The sequence below is a fragment of the Pinus tabuliformis genome, chromosome 7 (genome assembly GCF_031772625.1).
Source record: "Pinus tabuliformis cultivar Carrire ecotype Pingquan chromosome 7, CPIR1, whole genome shotgun sequence".
Lineage (NCBI taxonomy): Eukaryota > Viridiplantae > Streptophyta > Pinopsida > Pinales > Pinaceae > Pinus > Pinus tabuliformis.
Genome location: NC_142293.1, coordinates 1,664,048,064 through 1,664,065,433, shown reverse-complemented (window position 1 = coordinate 1,664,065,433; position 17,370 = coordinate 1,664,048,064).

The window sequence follows — 17,370 nt, the reverse complement described above, 5'->3', positions numbered from 1 at the left end:
GTTAGATTACATTTCCATGGAGGAGAAAGATGCTGACATTTCGACAAAGGCAATGTCAAGATGTAAATTCGAGTTTCACAGAGACAAGATCGGGGTAGCTGATAATCCGTTTCTTTCTTAGAGGGAGTGTTGAGAAATGGCAACAGGAAATTCCAGTTTAAATTTGTCCTTGCATTTAAACTGTGAATTAAAATCGAATTCTATTCTCATAGCAACTTGTAAATAGTTAATTAAGTTTAATTAACTTAATTAGCTTAGTAATTTCGAGTTGGAAGTCTTTCTGAAGTCATGTATATGTTCTCCTATGTTTTAGGGGTCTAGGATGAGTTTAATTGTGAGTTGTAATTAGATAACTCAGCTTACTGAGTTATGTTTAGTTAAATTAGTTCCAAATTGTTTGAGGAACTAATAGAGATTTAGGAGTCAGTTGGTGCACAAGTGCATCCACAAGTGTCACTCTAGTTAACAAAAATTCCCTCATCAGAAACTCATGCATGTTAATTCTGAGAAAAACCCATTTGAGACTGGAGTGTAGGGACAGTGTACTATTAGTTGTATGATTTACTGAATTGTATAGATTATGCATGCAATCAAGAATTCAACTTAGATTGGATTGCGTGGTTTTGGAAGTACCGGATTCCCATTAATATGGGCTATTCAAACATAGGAATTGTGCAAGGAAATAGGTTCTTGGAGGGCAGAAGAATTGGCTAAGTGTTGCCCAAAGCTTGTGATGGGCCTCTAAATTAGACATTTATTAAGGTCCATACCTATAAATTAATCATAAATTAAGGTCCATCTAACCATCATTCGGCATACTAAACCTATATTCTTGCATTAGATAATGTATTTTTAACTTTAATATATTCATTAGGAAGTTTTATGAATAATTGCATATTGTGCCTAATATTATTTATTTTTGCGGAATATTATGAGAATATTGGGTAGATTATGAAGATTTGGAGGAGGAGATAATTTAGGTACTTTCTCCCTACTACATGAGGATCAATAATAAATAATAAATCAAAAATATATTATGAAATTATGGCATATATTGTGGAACTCCAATTATTGAGAAAATCTAGGCATGTGTTCCTTGCCATTTAATGCAGGTTCCTAGTATTGGGGACCAGATCCACTAATCAAGGGATTTTTGTGGGGAAAGCTTCCTCCATTCATGGGGAATGATTCCTAATCATTTTTTATAAGTACCAAGTTGAATTTTCCTCTAGATATGAATTTTCATTAGTGTTCTTGTGGAGAGAACTCGTATTTCTGCAGCTCTATTGTATTTTCTTGCATGGATGTAATTGTATTGATGAAAATAATGAAGATTGGTGTCATGTTCAGCTTCTAAATCTTGTTTTCCTCCATAGGTCTCTAATTTTCCTTAGGATTGGCCATCCCATGAGCCTCAAAGCTCTTTTGTATCATTTCCTCTCCTTCTTTTGAATTCTTATTCTCATGCATCTCTTGTTTTATTTCTTTCTATTTCTACATTTAGTATAAATGATTTCTTGTTGTAGGATTGGGATAAATGGTTAATGTAAGTTCTTTTGCAGGATCACAAGAATCGTTTCATGATTGAAAAATATTTGGAAGGCCATAGTAATCATTCAGCTACTTGGATTAGTCTTCTTATTCCCAAATCTAGATTTCTGGAACTCCTTTGTGGCAACTAGCAATAAATTTATGCTATTTTTTAGAGCATGCTATCGAGATTAAATCAAGTTTATTTTGCTTGTATTATATAAAAAAAAAAATCTATTTAATAAAACAAAATTACCCCATTTCATTTTCACTTGATTAGGTTAGGAATTTTATGGATTTACTAGCTCACTAGTTCTTGAATTTCTAGATTTTCGAATAGTAATCTTCTACTTTTCTTAGCATGGGTTAACAGAGGTCTTTTGAGTGATTCCACTTGGAATGGAGACCTAAGACATCCTAGTAAATAAATAAAATTCATCCCATCCAATTTGGATTTTATTTTCTTGGTCAATCGATGAATTATAACTTCGTATAGTAAATCTGTAACATCATGTAGTAAAATAGGGGATCCTATAGGAGAACTAGTACATCCTGTAGGGAATCCTGTAGCAGCCTATTTTGAGCCCGAATTGAGGAAAATAATCATTGAAGCTGAGATTAGGCATCTAATTTACCTCCATGCCATTAAGACCATTTTAACCCTCTTCCTTCATACCTGTCTCCCCTGCCAAAGAACAAGTGAGGATTAGCATTTGCATTTATAAAACAAAAAGATTAAAAAAGGAGTTCTTTTATATTCACACATTCATGTAGTAGTTAATACTCCCTAGATCAGAGTCCATCCTCAGTTAGTTTAAATCATCACATGTAATAAATAGGGTTAAGTTAGGTTTCTTTTGCATTTAGTTCATGATCTTTATGCAATTAGAATATGTTTCTTTCCTTGTACTTTATTTCTTGCAATAGGTTAAGATTTCCATTTCGAGCATTTCATTTTCTGCAATTAAGTTTAGGATTTGGTTTTAGTACATGCACTCCACTACCTCATGACAGCTAAGGAAGGACACATTGTATGCTGCAGATATAGTGTTGATACCTCTTAAGTTTGTATGAACCTTAGGGTGATAATTAAAATTCGGTAGCCTTGGGAGTTGTAGAATTCTTGGTGTAATACCGAGGCTCATCAGCTTGCTTGTGAGATGAGAGAGTTGAACATACTTGTGCGGAATTGTTCTAGTGAGAAAAAGCTTTGTATCTTCACTCATATTTCTGATATATGCAATACAAATAGTGAGGCTTTGAGAAGTGGCTTCCCCAGATGCATCTTTTTCTATGTGCCATTGATTTATCTTCTTCTTGTTCATATTGTTTTCATCGATATATTGGCTTCCACTGGTTGAAAGTAGAAGTATATTCTTGTCATGTGTTTTAGTACATTGCATGAGCTTCTGAATCTACGGGATTTTCTACAGTGATGGATGATATGGGAGGTCCAAGAAGGTTGAAAGTCATGGGTCATTGTGTATTTAGACATGTTAAGGATATGCACTACCAAGACTTGAGTATTATATTTTAAAAACTCATCTTTGAGGTTCTCCACGTACTAGGTTTTTTTGAATTTAAGCCTTACATATGGCACATGGGATTAGGTGGTTAAAAAAGGAAATAGAAATGAACAACTTTTGATTTTATTTGAATGATTCACTGGTTTTGATAATTCTATAGGCTAAGGGAGTGGTAAAGCTAAGTATAAATTTTGAAAATTGTAGAGATTGATTTCTAAGGGAGGAAGGTTATTCCAATTGAACAATGAGTCAACCAAATTTGGTTGAATATAATTATTTTCTTGTTCAACCAATAGTTCTTCTTTTTCCTACGATCAATAATCTAGTTTATTTTTCATTTTCTTTTAAATATGTAGGGATTTTGCATGTCATAGTATCTTTTATTATGATTTGGATGTTTCTCCTATCTAAACTATATCACACATAATGAGGGGAGTGGTCATTCCTATAAGGGAAAAGAGTGAGTTATACATGCCTAAAACACCATCTTTTCCACATCTATTTTCCACCTTTCTGGTCATCCTTATTTTTAATAAAAACTAACTTGGATCTTACCCTTTCTAATTGTGATACATTTTTATAAGGTATGTTTCCAATAATTTATGTCATTTTAACTAAATATAATACTGTGATTAGGAAAAAACTAACTTTTTATGGTTATTAATTAGAATACTTGTGAGACATTATTAAAGAAAAAATGTTACAGGTGTTGTTACAAATGCTATCATAGGGTTCTAATATAGTTTCTATAACACCTATCAATCAATTTCTATAAGAACTACCAGTCACGTTACTACTACAACTACTAGTCACATTATTGTAGCACCTACCAATCATGTTGTTGTAACACCTGCTATACCATTTCTATAATGAGTGTTATTGTTAGTCGTATTGTAACGCTTGTTTTTTCCACCTACTATTGTTGTTGTAACACCCATTTCTATTTCTATTACATTTCCATCATGAGATCGTTACACCACTAGTTGCGGCACTAGATCCCATGGTTGTCACACTAGAAGATGTTAATTAATCAAAAAACATGGTGTATTATCTGGGGAAGAGACAACTATGTAGTTGAAGGCTCTTACCTTGAGATAGTTGAATTGGATCAATTGATAATAGCAAGTTCAACACCATTTTGTTATTATGTTGGTTGGTTGATGTGGGTGCAATATCACGACTTTTATTTCTACCTATCTTAGTTGAGTTGTTGGGAATGAGAATGAGAACTACCTAATAATCATATATTCTCATGGATCTCCTTAACCCTTTACCAAGAAAATGCAATGTTGAACGTATAAAAACCCTACTCAACTTAAGCAAAGGAAGGGGGAGAAAATTTGTTATTGTAAATAAAATATTCCATCCATCATTTAATAAATTTAAAATTGTTACTTTATTCATGTGCAATTATTTCTTGTGTTGGATGAGGATTTAGTTTTGGATTTTAATAACTTCACCTAATACCTCATCTAAGGAGGTGGCGCCCCCTCCTTAGCCAGGTGTTACTATATCATATTAGTAATTCTTTTGGTTTCTTCATTTAAATATTTGCATGTGCATGATTGTCATTAATTTATCTCTACAATTCTAATATTAATACATTGTTACATCGATATGAATTTGGAAGATTTTTTATTTATTTCTTGGTTCTAATTTGAATATGTTACTCTTGCAAACTTACTTAGAGAACTATGTTGTTTTTAGTACTTGTAGAAGCTTCAACATAACTACTCAACTTAAGCAAAGGAAGGGGGAGAAAATTTGTTATTGTAAATAAAATATTCTATCCATCATTTAATAAATTTAAAATTGTTACTTTATTCATGTGCAATTATTTCTTGTGTTGGATGAGGATTTAGTTTTGGATTTTAATAACTTCACCTAATACCTCATCTAAGGAGGTGGCGCCCCCTCCTTAGCCAGGTGTTACTATAGCATATTAGTAATTCTTTTGGTTTCTTCATTTAAATATTTGCATGTGCATGATTGTCATTAATTTATCTCTACAATTCTAATATTAATACATTGTTACATCGATATAAATTTGGAAGATTTTTTATTTATTCTTGGTTCTAATTTGAATATGTTACTCTTGCAAACTTACTTAGAGAACTATGTTGTTTTAGTACTTGTAGAAGCTTCAACATAACCATGAAGTGATTAATTTTTTTATACTTTGTAAGGAGATTAATATGTATCAATTATAGAGTCACCATTTAGTCCTTTAATTAGTTATTTTCATTTCTAGAAGCAATTGTATGTTTCTCTACATATTAGTTAGCATTTATTTTCTTGTAATTTAGTCGATATTTTCATTCCACAAAGTAGTTAGTCATTCTCTACAATTTCAATTTCATTTAATTCGAGGTTACATCATTTTGCTTCTTATTTAGTTGAATTAGTTAGTTTTCTTTCCTTTCCTGCAATTTAAATTTCATTCCAATGGAGGTGACAACATATTGATTCTATATAGATGAATTATTTAGTTTATTTTCCTTTCCTATAATTTCAATTTCATTCAACCTACCACATATTTCTTCATGTCTAGTGAAACAATTTACCTTGCTTGCAGTCAGAATAGTTTTTTGCTAGTTTTTAATTCTTAGCATTAGTGATCTTGTCATATGTATTCTTAAACTCTTATTTAATCATTATTTATTTTTAACTTCATAACTAGCAACGTAATTGAATAAATTTTCCTATCATATACAATGCATGACTATTAGCAAGTTCCATACAAACATAAAATTGATAATTAAAACATAGTTACCGATCAAACAAGAACTTTACAGATTACCTGTTTTCTTGAGGTAGAAAAAAATCATCCGATTTTGAAAAGTGTTGATTCAGAATACACCATTTTCTTGGAGCATATTCTTGAAAGTTTAAATTTTCTTATGTATCAAGTATAAGATTTTTTTTTTAAATGTTAGTGATTTTCATGCTGATTTTGAAAAGTGGTGATGCATCATCAACCCCTTTTTTTAGAGGCCTTATTTTTGACACTTTAAATTCCATAATGTATTAAGTGTGAATAATTTTTTTAAAATGTTTGTGATTTTCATGTGAATTTTGAAAAACACCAACCTTTTTTAAGCCATATTTTTTACATTTTAAGTATTCATATGTCCTAAGTATGCATATTTTTTTTTTAAATGTTGATTAATTAACCATTTTTCAAGTTGCCTTATTCCTTTTCTTGTTTTTCATCCTAAGATGTTTATTTTTTAAGGGTTTTTCAAACATTTGTTTTTGTTTTTCTTTGCAATGTTTTTTTCTAATGAAATTTTTTATTTTGTTTGCAAAGTTTAAAAAAAATAATAACATTAATATTATGAATTTAGGATTTTTTATATATTTATATATTGTTAATTAATACTTCAATACACATAAAATAATTTAGACTAAAAAATAATAATTTTAAACACTCGAACAAAAAAATACACATTATGCATATAGATATAACTAAAAAAATATGTATTTCGTGACCCTTTTTGTTAAAAATGACGTGTTAAATAAAAGATATTTATAAAAAATTGAATAAACAAAGTTGAAAAAATAGAAAGTTTTATGAATTTATGAATTTTATATTCAAATCTATGATATTTTAATTTTTTTTTTTTTCCAAAAAAAATTATTCAGATAATATTTTAAGTAAAATTACCAAAAATAAATGTTACAAAAATAAATAAAACATAAAATTATAAAAAAAAAAAATTATAAAAACTAAAAACGAAAACAGACAAAATCGTTAAAATTAAAAATTATAAACATAAAAAGTTAAAAAATAAAAAATACAATTAAATTTAAAAAAAAAATATACAGTGAAAAGAAACATAAAAACTAATAAAAACTAAAAAACACTCTAAAAAATAACATTAAAACAATTTTTTTTTGACAACTTAAAAAACTAAAAAAAATAAAAATAAAAAATGGATTGAAAAAACATACAATTAAAAAAAAAACAAATTGAAAAGAATTGAAAAAAACGATATAAATAAAAAATAATAATAATAATAATAATTAAGGAAAATATATTAAAAAACATTTAAAAAAAATAAAATTAAAAACTAAAAAATCGACGCCCCTAGCAGGGGGGCTACGTGTAGCTCCTCAACTCCCAAGGCCCGAGGACCCACGAGCTTTGGTTGGGCCAGGCCGATTATGGTTCCTCGACTAGCCTTGAGGTCCCGTGGCCCTTGGGTGGGCTAGGTCAATTCCGACACGGCCCGTCAAAGGCCTACAAGGCCTTGGGATTGGGTGGGCCAAGTCGATTCCCATAATCGACTTAGCCTACCTAGGGCCCACAGGGCTTCGATTTGTTTTTATTTATTTTTAATAAAATTTTTTTTTTAATTACTTCTTTTAATTTTGTAATGTTCTTTTGTGTTTTTTTATGTTTTTTGTAATAATTTTTTTGTTTATTTGTTTGTTTGTTTTAATTACCTAACCAATATTATTTGCTTATTTTTTTATTTTTCTATTTATTTTAGTTAATTTTTTATTTTTTTTTCCTAAATTATGTTTTTTTCAGAAATATTTTCTTTTTTTGTATTTTTTTTCTCTTTTTACAAGTTTTTTTTTTCACATTTTTCAATTATTTTATGTTTTAATATATTTTTTTATTTACTCGCTATTATTCTTTTGAGCTTTAAGTGTTTTTTTTTGTTTTTACTTTAATTTTATTTTTTCAATGTTTTAATTTTTTTTTTCTTTTGTATTTTTCAGTTTTATTTATTTATATATTTAATTATTATTTTGTTTTATTTATTTTTTTGCACAGTGACTAGCAACTCATTCCCATTATATGTCAATTTGATATTTGCTTTTAAAATTTTCGTTATAACGGATCAAGTCTTCCCCCGCAATGTGTCAATTTCATGGTTGGTATTTAAGTTTTTATTACAATGGGTCGAGTTTGCCTACACTGTGTGTTAACTTGATGGTTGATTTTTAAATTTTTATTGCAATGTGTCAAGTTGTCTTAGGCTAATATTTTAAAATCGCTATATTTTTAGCATTTAAAAAAGAAATTACTCTTGGTGTAATAACTCTTTCATCCACGGGTTTAGTTTCAAAGTTTTTTTAGTCATAAATTTTTTCCATAATGTCATGGATGAAATATGTTGAAAATTTAAGGTCTCTTGAAGTCATTATGTCTGGTTTTAATTCCGTGGTTGAAAAATTGTCAAGATTTTAAGGTTTTTCTAAGTCATGATATTTTATCTTTAATTATATGGTTGAAAATAGTTATAAGTATTTTTTCTTTAACACCATGGTTGAAAATTGCTGGAATTTTAAGGCTTTTCATAGACATGATATTTTATTTTTAATGTCAAGCTTGAAAATCATTGGAATTTTAAGGTTTTTCAGAGACATGATATTTTATCTTTAATGTCATGCCTAAAAGTAATTGGAATTTTAAGACTTTTCATAGACGTGATATTTTATCTTTAATGCCATGCTTGAAAATCATTGGAATTTTAAAGTTTTTCAGAGTCATGATATTTAATCTCTAACGTCATTATTAAAAAATGTTCTAAAAAATAAATTAATAATAATAATAATAATAATAATAATAAATAGATAAAATAAATAAATCAATAAATAAAATAAAAAAATCCATCATCAACAATCTTCGTTTTCAGGATATGTTTTGCACAAAAAAAAACTAGTTTTTATTCGATCTTACTTCCATTTTTAAAAAATGTTGAAATTTACTCAAAAAAATGTTATTCTAGCATCAACACATTTAATTTTCATACTGTTTTCTATGTTTTCTTTCGGGTTTTTTGGCTAGATTTCATGTTTTGAGGTAATAGTTCTCATTAAATCGGTAATTTTGTTCTAAATGTATAGTGTTGTACTTTTCTGTCTAAGTAAATAGAAAGGTGATTAAAACGAGGTTAGTCACAATGGAATGGGAAAGAGTGTTTTGTATGAAAGATCAAATGGCATTGGTGAAGTACCAGGGGTGGGGGGGGTGGCTTTATTGGATAATGAGTATCATAGACTAAGAGTAACCTTATTTTAATGATGCTTGTGTGTTAATCACCAAATTGGGGGTTGAAATGGATGATGATAAAATTAACAAGGTCAACTAAGATTAGGATTGGAGAGTGATTGAATTAGGACTTGAAAATATATGGAAACAAATTCAATGAGGGTAGGATATTTGAGAGATACATGAAGGCCATTATTTATAAGTTATGGGGAGAAAGAACATATTCAACGACATAAAACTCACTAGTATATAGAAAGGATTTAAAGCCACGAGATCATGGAAAGGGTCTACTACTATTGCTGATGAACCCAAAGATAATTAATTGTATGGCATAAGGTGTCATTGGATTTTCACTGGAAGTAATTTCCAAAGCATCTTCACAACAATCCATTAAATAAGTCACCAATGTGTCCAAGTAGTGGCCATGTCCATGCAATACATGGAGATTTATTGTGCGTTGAGATTACCTAAAAGAACAATCTCTCTAATGGGAATGAATTTTGATATTTCAATTTGCATATCTATGAATGCTTCGGATCACAACATTTTTACTTCCACACAGTTGAAATTCATGACTATATATTTGGAATGTAAATAGAAATTGCTCAAGTTGAAAAAGAATATTCTTTTTATTTATGATAATATAAGTTATAGCAACTCAAGCAATAAAAATAGACTAAACTAGGTTTTCTAAGGCTTAACATAACTATTGGAACATAAAAGAAGATGATCCAATTAATAATACCTAAAAAATTAAATCTAACATTCCTATGGAGCTTAAAGATACAAATTAAAATTACAATGAAATTAGTAGTAAGAGGAATTGAAAAGATACAAATATTTCGATCTTAACTTCATACATAAAATCTAATATTTCCTAGCCTTGTAATCTTAAAAAACAAAATCAATTAGAAGTAAATCTCATGACCTTCATATTTAAATTGAGCTTTTATTTAGAGTTAATGGAGAAATAAAATGTTTCATATTATGTATAACTCGAGTTAATGTTCTAGAGTGTGCGGAACTCAATCCATGATTATTCTAGATTTTATAGAAGCCATTTCTTTTCGTATGAGTCAGTTGCAGTTAAGTAGATGAGTCAGCCGTATTTGAAGAGTTATTGTCCTTTGAATGAGACATTGTCATGTAGTGTGCATTAGTTTTGGGAATTGGCTTAGTTTAATAAAATATTGTGTTTGATTTAAGTTGGTATCAGAGTTGAAGGTTGGAGCTGATTTTTTCTATGGCGTGGTTGAGTTTTTAGCATGATAGATCATTGTGCGAAGAGACCGCTGAGTGTATTCAAGGTGATAGCATCTGTCATCGCTGTCAATTGAAGGAGTCATTGAAAATTTCCATGTGTTGTTGTCATCGATGTTTTATCATTTAGCTCATATCTACTACATTACATAGCCCCTCAGCTTTGAATTAGGCCACATTGTTTTCGAGGAATAATCCCTTTTACTTTTGTGATTCAAAAAAATAAAAAAATTGTGAACAACCCATGTGTCGTTAGCATAACAAGATCCTTTTAACTATTGGTGTCGAGCATTATAAATACTATTCCATATTTAAAATTTTATATTTTAGGATTAAGTGGATGTTTAGTTCAATTTTATATTTACGAAAGGAAAGGTATTTTGGTATAAAGATTTGAATGATATTGAGAGTGAATTGTAATTGGTCTTAAAGTTGGGTTAATTAATAATTTATATTCTTGAGAGTTAAGTTTTGGAGAAAATGATTTTCTTGTAAGTTTGTTTTTATTCGTGAATTTGAAGATATTTGGAATTTTTTCAAATGGAAAATTTATTTGTTGAGTTATAGTGCACAAAGCTAGACGGAGAAAATTATACAAATCATAAATTTAAGATGCAGACGATATTGGATGGAGTCTGTGCTTGATCAATAGTAATAGGAGATGAAACCAAACCAACAACAACAACTTGAGTTCAATATTGGGAGTACAAATAGACCAGTCCCAAGGTACTATTGCAAATGTCAATAAAAGACAACATAATTCAACATTGCAGGGATTGTGCTACATCCTAGGAAACCTAGGAAATTCTTAAAAGGTTGTATGAAACACCCAATACTAATAGAGTGTTATTTTTAAATAAGAGGCTTTTCTCAATAAATATGGCGATAAACGAAACTATGAGTAATTTTGTTTCTAGAATCAAAGAAATTTCTCATAAACTTGGTGTTGTTGTTGAAAAGGTTTCCAACAGTGATCTAGTGACAATTATATTGAATGGGATGTTATATGATTATCATATGTTTATCACTGGAATTTCAGTTGGGGAAAAAGCTCCTACCTTTGATGAATTAACAAGTATTCTCCTGCAAGAAGAAGAGAGAAGGAATAATATCAATGGTAGATCTCAAAGTTCAGATTGTTGAAATTTGCAACAAGAAATATTGAAAATGGCAACAAGATTCTAATTTAATTTTCCCTTAATTAAATTAGAAGTAAATTGTAATACCACATCACATGATAGCTTGTACAAGGTAACTAAGTCATAAAGACTTAGTTAGCTCAATCAATTCAAGTTGAGGGTCAAGCTAGAGGCATGTAGAGTTATCCCTAAGTTTTAGGGAGTCTATACAGTTTATTTTGAGCTGTAATTATTTAACTTAATTATTTAAGTTAAAATTAGTTTAACTAGTTCTAACTAATGGATCAACTAGTGAGAGGTCCAGTGAATTAAATTAGATTTAATTCACATGCAGTGATAAATTAGATAACTGATAATTCACTATAAATAGTTGTTGTGTGCTAGTTCTGAGGAAGAACCAATTGAGATTGGAGTTAAAGGAAAGTCTATTATCAGTTGTATAATAATCAAATAGTACAAGTGGTGCATGCAGTGAGAATACGGCCTAAAATAAATCATTCCTTAATTAGATAACTCACTAATTTTAATCATTCAAATTTCCTTTAGAAAGAGGATTGAAGGCTCAAGATTAATCATTGTTTTTGGTGAGCACGAGTTTGTGCGTGGAGCTTGTGACTGCAAGGAAGTAAGAGCTCGGAAGGATAGGAATTTGGCTAAGTATTCACCAAAGGTAGTCAAGCCGGTATAAGATAGAAAGTGCTTGTCCAAGTTGAGCTCAAGGTTGAGCAAAGCATATTGTATTTATCCAAGGCTTGCTTAGGAAGTAGAGAGGTAGATTGTTCTTGTGCAGGAATTGTTCGTGTTGAAAAAGAATTTTACTTTCTTCTCATATCTTCTGGTTAACGAAATATAGATACTCGGTGTTTTGAGCGGTTGCTTTCCTAAGAAAAATATTGTGTTATGTGCAGTTGAAATTATTCCTTTTATACTTAGTGTTTTCATTAATCAAATTTGGTTTATGTTGATGAGTAGAATAGATTCTTGTCTTATGTTTTAGCATATCACATAAGTTGTTGCATCTACAAGTAAAAATCTACGTGGTATCAGAGAAGGAATTTTTTGAGCGATTTTTTGTAGAGCCTATATTAAAACTTTTGTGAAAACTTTTCAATAAAATAGCAGATTTGGGTTCCTTATGAAAAAAAATACCTAAATTCAAAAAAAAAATCAATTGAATCGGAGTTCGAATGAAGGAGATATCGCAAATTTAAAATCGACTATTTTCTCAAAAAAATTTGTGATGGTGGAACAATTACAATGCGGATCTGAGTTTCCAAAGTACCCAGACGATGTGATATTTATAAAAGGGAAGGTTTTCCTTAGACACATTGCCATGGAATAGATGAAATAGATCAGTGTGCGAATCAAGAACTTGTATTCTCTTGAGGTCGAAGATGCATGCAGAGATTTGAGGAGAAAGGAAAAGGTTAGAGACTTGGTGGTTGAGAAGGAGCATGAATTACCCCTCAACATGCAGTCTCAAAAGCGGCCTCAGAAAGTTGTGGAGCAACCACAATTAGAGAAGTAGAAAGGAGACCGAGCAGAGGCATCCACTCAAGTAGAGACCTTTAGTAGGGGGAGATTTCAAGCCAAGTGGACAAAGGGAGCACATGTAGCCATACCTCCAAGTGAGAAGTGGGGGCGATGTGAAGTAATCGTCCCAAAGGGGTAGAAATTTGGGCAAGGTCCATTGAAATGTTTTGTCTCATGGATCATTACCTTACTACGAGATCCCACAGTACATAGTAGTAGGATGGTTCAGTGGCGATTGATGCAGTCAAATGTCAGAGTGACAGAGGTAGAGACTAGCAGTAGTCAGATATTGGGGAGTGCAAACCATAACTAGCAACAGTGAAAATGGCACAGTGCAGAGTCAGCGACAACATAGAGTTTTCAGTAGACAATGTAATAGCTAGTAGCGCTGAGAGACTCTCGTGACAGAGGCATCATACTAATTCATTTTGGATGCTTTTTCAATTTTAGAAGTTGCAGCAACAACAACACTAGAGAGAAGTGTTGCATGCAGAACATTTCATAGCTATCGGATAAGGATAGAGTTGAATTTCTTTCTTGTTCAGAGGGAGTGTTTAAATTTGAAATAATAAATATTGAAAATGGAAACAAGAAGAAGGTTCTAATTTAATTTCCCCTTAATTAAATTACAAGTAAATTGTAATTCCACATCACATAATAGATTGTATGAGTTAACTAAGTCAGAAAGACTTAGTTAGCACAGTCAAATTGAGTTGAGGGTCAAACTAGAGGCATGTAGAGTTCTCCCTAATTTTTAGGGGGTCTATTTGTAGTTTATTTTGAGTTGTAATTATTTAACTTAATTATTTGAGTTAAAATCAGTTTAACTAGTTCTAAATGATGAGGAACTAGTGAGAGCTCCAGTGAATTAAATTAGATTTAATTCACATGTAGTGATAGATCATATAATTGATAATTCACTATAAATAGTTGTTGCATGTTAGTTCTGAGGAAGACCTGGTTGAGATTCAAGTTAAACTGAAGTGTATTATCAGTTGTATAATCATCAAATTGTACAGGTGGTGCATGCAATCAGAAGAAGGCCTAAAATAAAGCATTCCTTAATTAGATAGTTCACTAATTTTAACCATTAGACTTTCCTTTAAAAGGAGGAATGATAGCACAAATTTAATCATTGTTTTGGTGAGCACGAGTTGGTGAGACTAGGCAATAGGAAGCACAAGTTTGTGCATGGATATTTTGAGCACAAGGAAGTAGGAGCTTGAAAGGCTAGGAATTTGGCGAAGTATTGGCCAAAGTTAGTCAGTTAGGCACATGACAAAAAATACTTATGCAAGTTGATCTCAAGGTTCAATAGATCATATTGTATTTATCCAAGGTTTGCCTAGGAAGTAGAGAGATAGATTGTACTTGTGCAGGAATTGTTCAAGTTGAACAAGAATTTTATTTGCTTCGAAGATCTTATGGTTAATGAAATCTAGATAGTTAGGGTTTTGAGCAGGTTCTTTCCCCAGAAAAATATTGTGTTATGTGCAATTGAAATTCATCCTTTAAATCTTAGTGTTTTCATCAATTAATTTTTAGTCCCGCTAATGATTAGAGTAGATTATTGTGTTATGTTCTAGCATATCACACAAGTTGTTGTATCTACAAGTAAAAATATACACAACTTTGGCATTGCTGATAAAAGGGAAGCAACCATACAGAGGAAAGTTGTGGGACAAGAAAAAAGGAGGCAAGTCACTTCCAAAACCACATCAAGGAACAAAACCACCAAGGACAAATACCTATATGAAGAGGAAGGGTATATGATTCTATTGTGCTAAGCCTGGTCAATTTTCTAAAGATTGCCCAAAAAAAAATGATGAGTCCAAGCATAGAAAGAATTTAGGAAATTTTGTTGGTCAAGAAGCCTGAATTAGTGATAATCTATATAGTATCAAATTATTCATTTTACAAGGTTCCTTATCAAAAGAAACTAATGATGATAATGTATGGTTTATTGAATCTTGTGATTCAATTCATATGACATGCAAAAAGTAATGGTTTGATACCTATCATGAAAATAATAATGGCACTCACATCTATCTTAGAGATAATCGATCTCATGAAATCAAAGGTTATGGTGATGTATGTGTAACCTTACCAAATGGCCATGTAAGACAAATATAGAATGTGATGAATGTTCGTGACATCAAGAAGAATATAATTTATGTGTCCACCATTGCAAATCAAAATCTCACAGTTGAATTTCTTAAGTCACATTGTGTTGTGAAGGATATATAGGATAACTACAACATAATAGCAAGGGGAGTGTGAATGGGAGGGTTATAGAAGCTTGATGTTACCAGAAAAAGTCATCATGTGTTCACATCCACTACCATGACAACAGAAGCTCTTTGGCATCAAAGGTATGGCCACCTTAATTATCTTGACTTGTTGCTACTACAAAAACAAAGAATTGTAGAGGGACTTCCATTATTAAAGAATGAATATTCAACGGTGAAGGATTATTCTACATATAAGATGCATAGGGAGGAGTTCTCTACTCATACAAATAGAATAAAAATGGTTATTCGTAAACTTGTTGTTAGGAGAAAAAGTAAGAGGGAGGGGGTGAATCAGTATTTTTAAACTACTTAACCTTTTTCTTTTCTCATTCAGATTTATGTACGCTATTGTTATGAAGTAAACCTGTGTATGCACGCAACTATAATGAAGACAAGTAACATATATCTAGTTAACTAACTTTTTCAGTTAATTCATCATCTATTTAACTTGAACCAGTGTATCAATACTTCATTAAGCATTAATTAAATAGTAACCATGTGAAAAAGGAACAAAATCAACCATCACAGATAAGAAACACATCAACACTCATGAACACGAGGATTTTTAGGTGGACACCCAATGTGGTAAAAACACCACTGTTGTTGGCATCTCTATCTTCTTATTATATTATAAAGAGAAATTTCTTACAATCGTGTACTGGTGCAGAATCATACCAGTACGCGGGTACCCACCTATAAAAGGCTACAACCTTCTCTTGTTCTCCAACTTCTACTAGAAGGGAGTTACAACCACCTTATCCTCGGTTCTTTGTGGATCACTTTTCATAATATTTTAAAATGGATCCATTCAGATAGAAATATTGTAATCAACATTGTATCAAGTCACTCAACCAACTGGATCACCAAATCAAATATTGAAATAACTTATTCAAACAACCAAACCAACTTATAAGATTGTATACCCATTCAACAGAATACCAAACTACATACTTTTCATCACATACACCAGATCATGTCACAGCAATCCTTGACTAAATACATGTCATAATATATACGTTACTATTTAGAGGCATACCTGCATATATATGGACTTTCCCTTAGGATGACCTACATACATATCTCAAAACACAGAAATTTGAATATGAACTGATGCACTACCGAAAAAATCACTTAAACACATACTGACCCCATAGCATATCTCTAAACTACTTACAGATCATCGCATAGAAACATCATTACTATTCATCGGTTCAACCCAACTAGCACTGTTAAACATAGGTTATCATGAAAGACTTCATCGAGAGTCAACAACAAACATAATAAAACAAATCAATCATTATCATCAGCTTGTACTACAAAACCCTAGTATATGTACATGATCCTTTTAAAGCACTTTCGATTATGTACGCACCTTTCATACTTGATGCACACGTACAAATATGTCCATACTGCAAAATATATACATGACTACCCAGAATCAGGTTCGCGTATGTATGCGACCTTTCTGAACAAAACATGCATATAGATTTATAATTACTGACTTAAACCTTTGTTTCACAATAGAAAACCTGTCAAAGCCAAATATCGGAATACACCGTAACATATACACATCATAACATCATCATCACGAATCTATCAAACCATAAGCAGATTATTCAATATGTAGTCATTGCAAATCTATCAAACACACACATGGCAACAACATAATATTAAATATAAGAAGGAGAGTATGTGTATTATTTGACAATGATATACATTTATAGTACAATCATGTGACTATTAGGTTCCACATCCTAAGGTCTCTTGGACTCTCATGGCTGTTCACATCCTACACCAACTATTAGGGTCCCACCCTAACCCCCTTATTTATGTCATGGGATCACGTCATAGTCAAGAGTCAATAAAGCCCATATTAATATTTGTAAGTGGTTAACCCGCAATTAATGACGGGACCACAGTTAGTTGCAAATGGGCGGTAGTATTAGATAGATGGTAAATGGGCGGTAGTATTAGATAGACGGTATTAATAAAACCCACGGTATTGGCCCGTGGTATTGCATGTATGAGTCATATATAAAGGATAGAGACTCCCTGCGAGGAGTATCGTGTCTTGTTTTGTAATC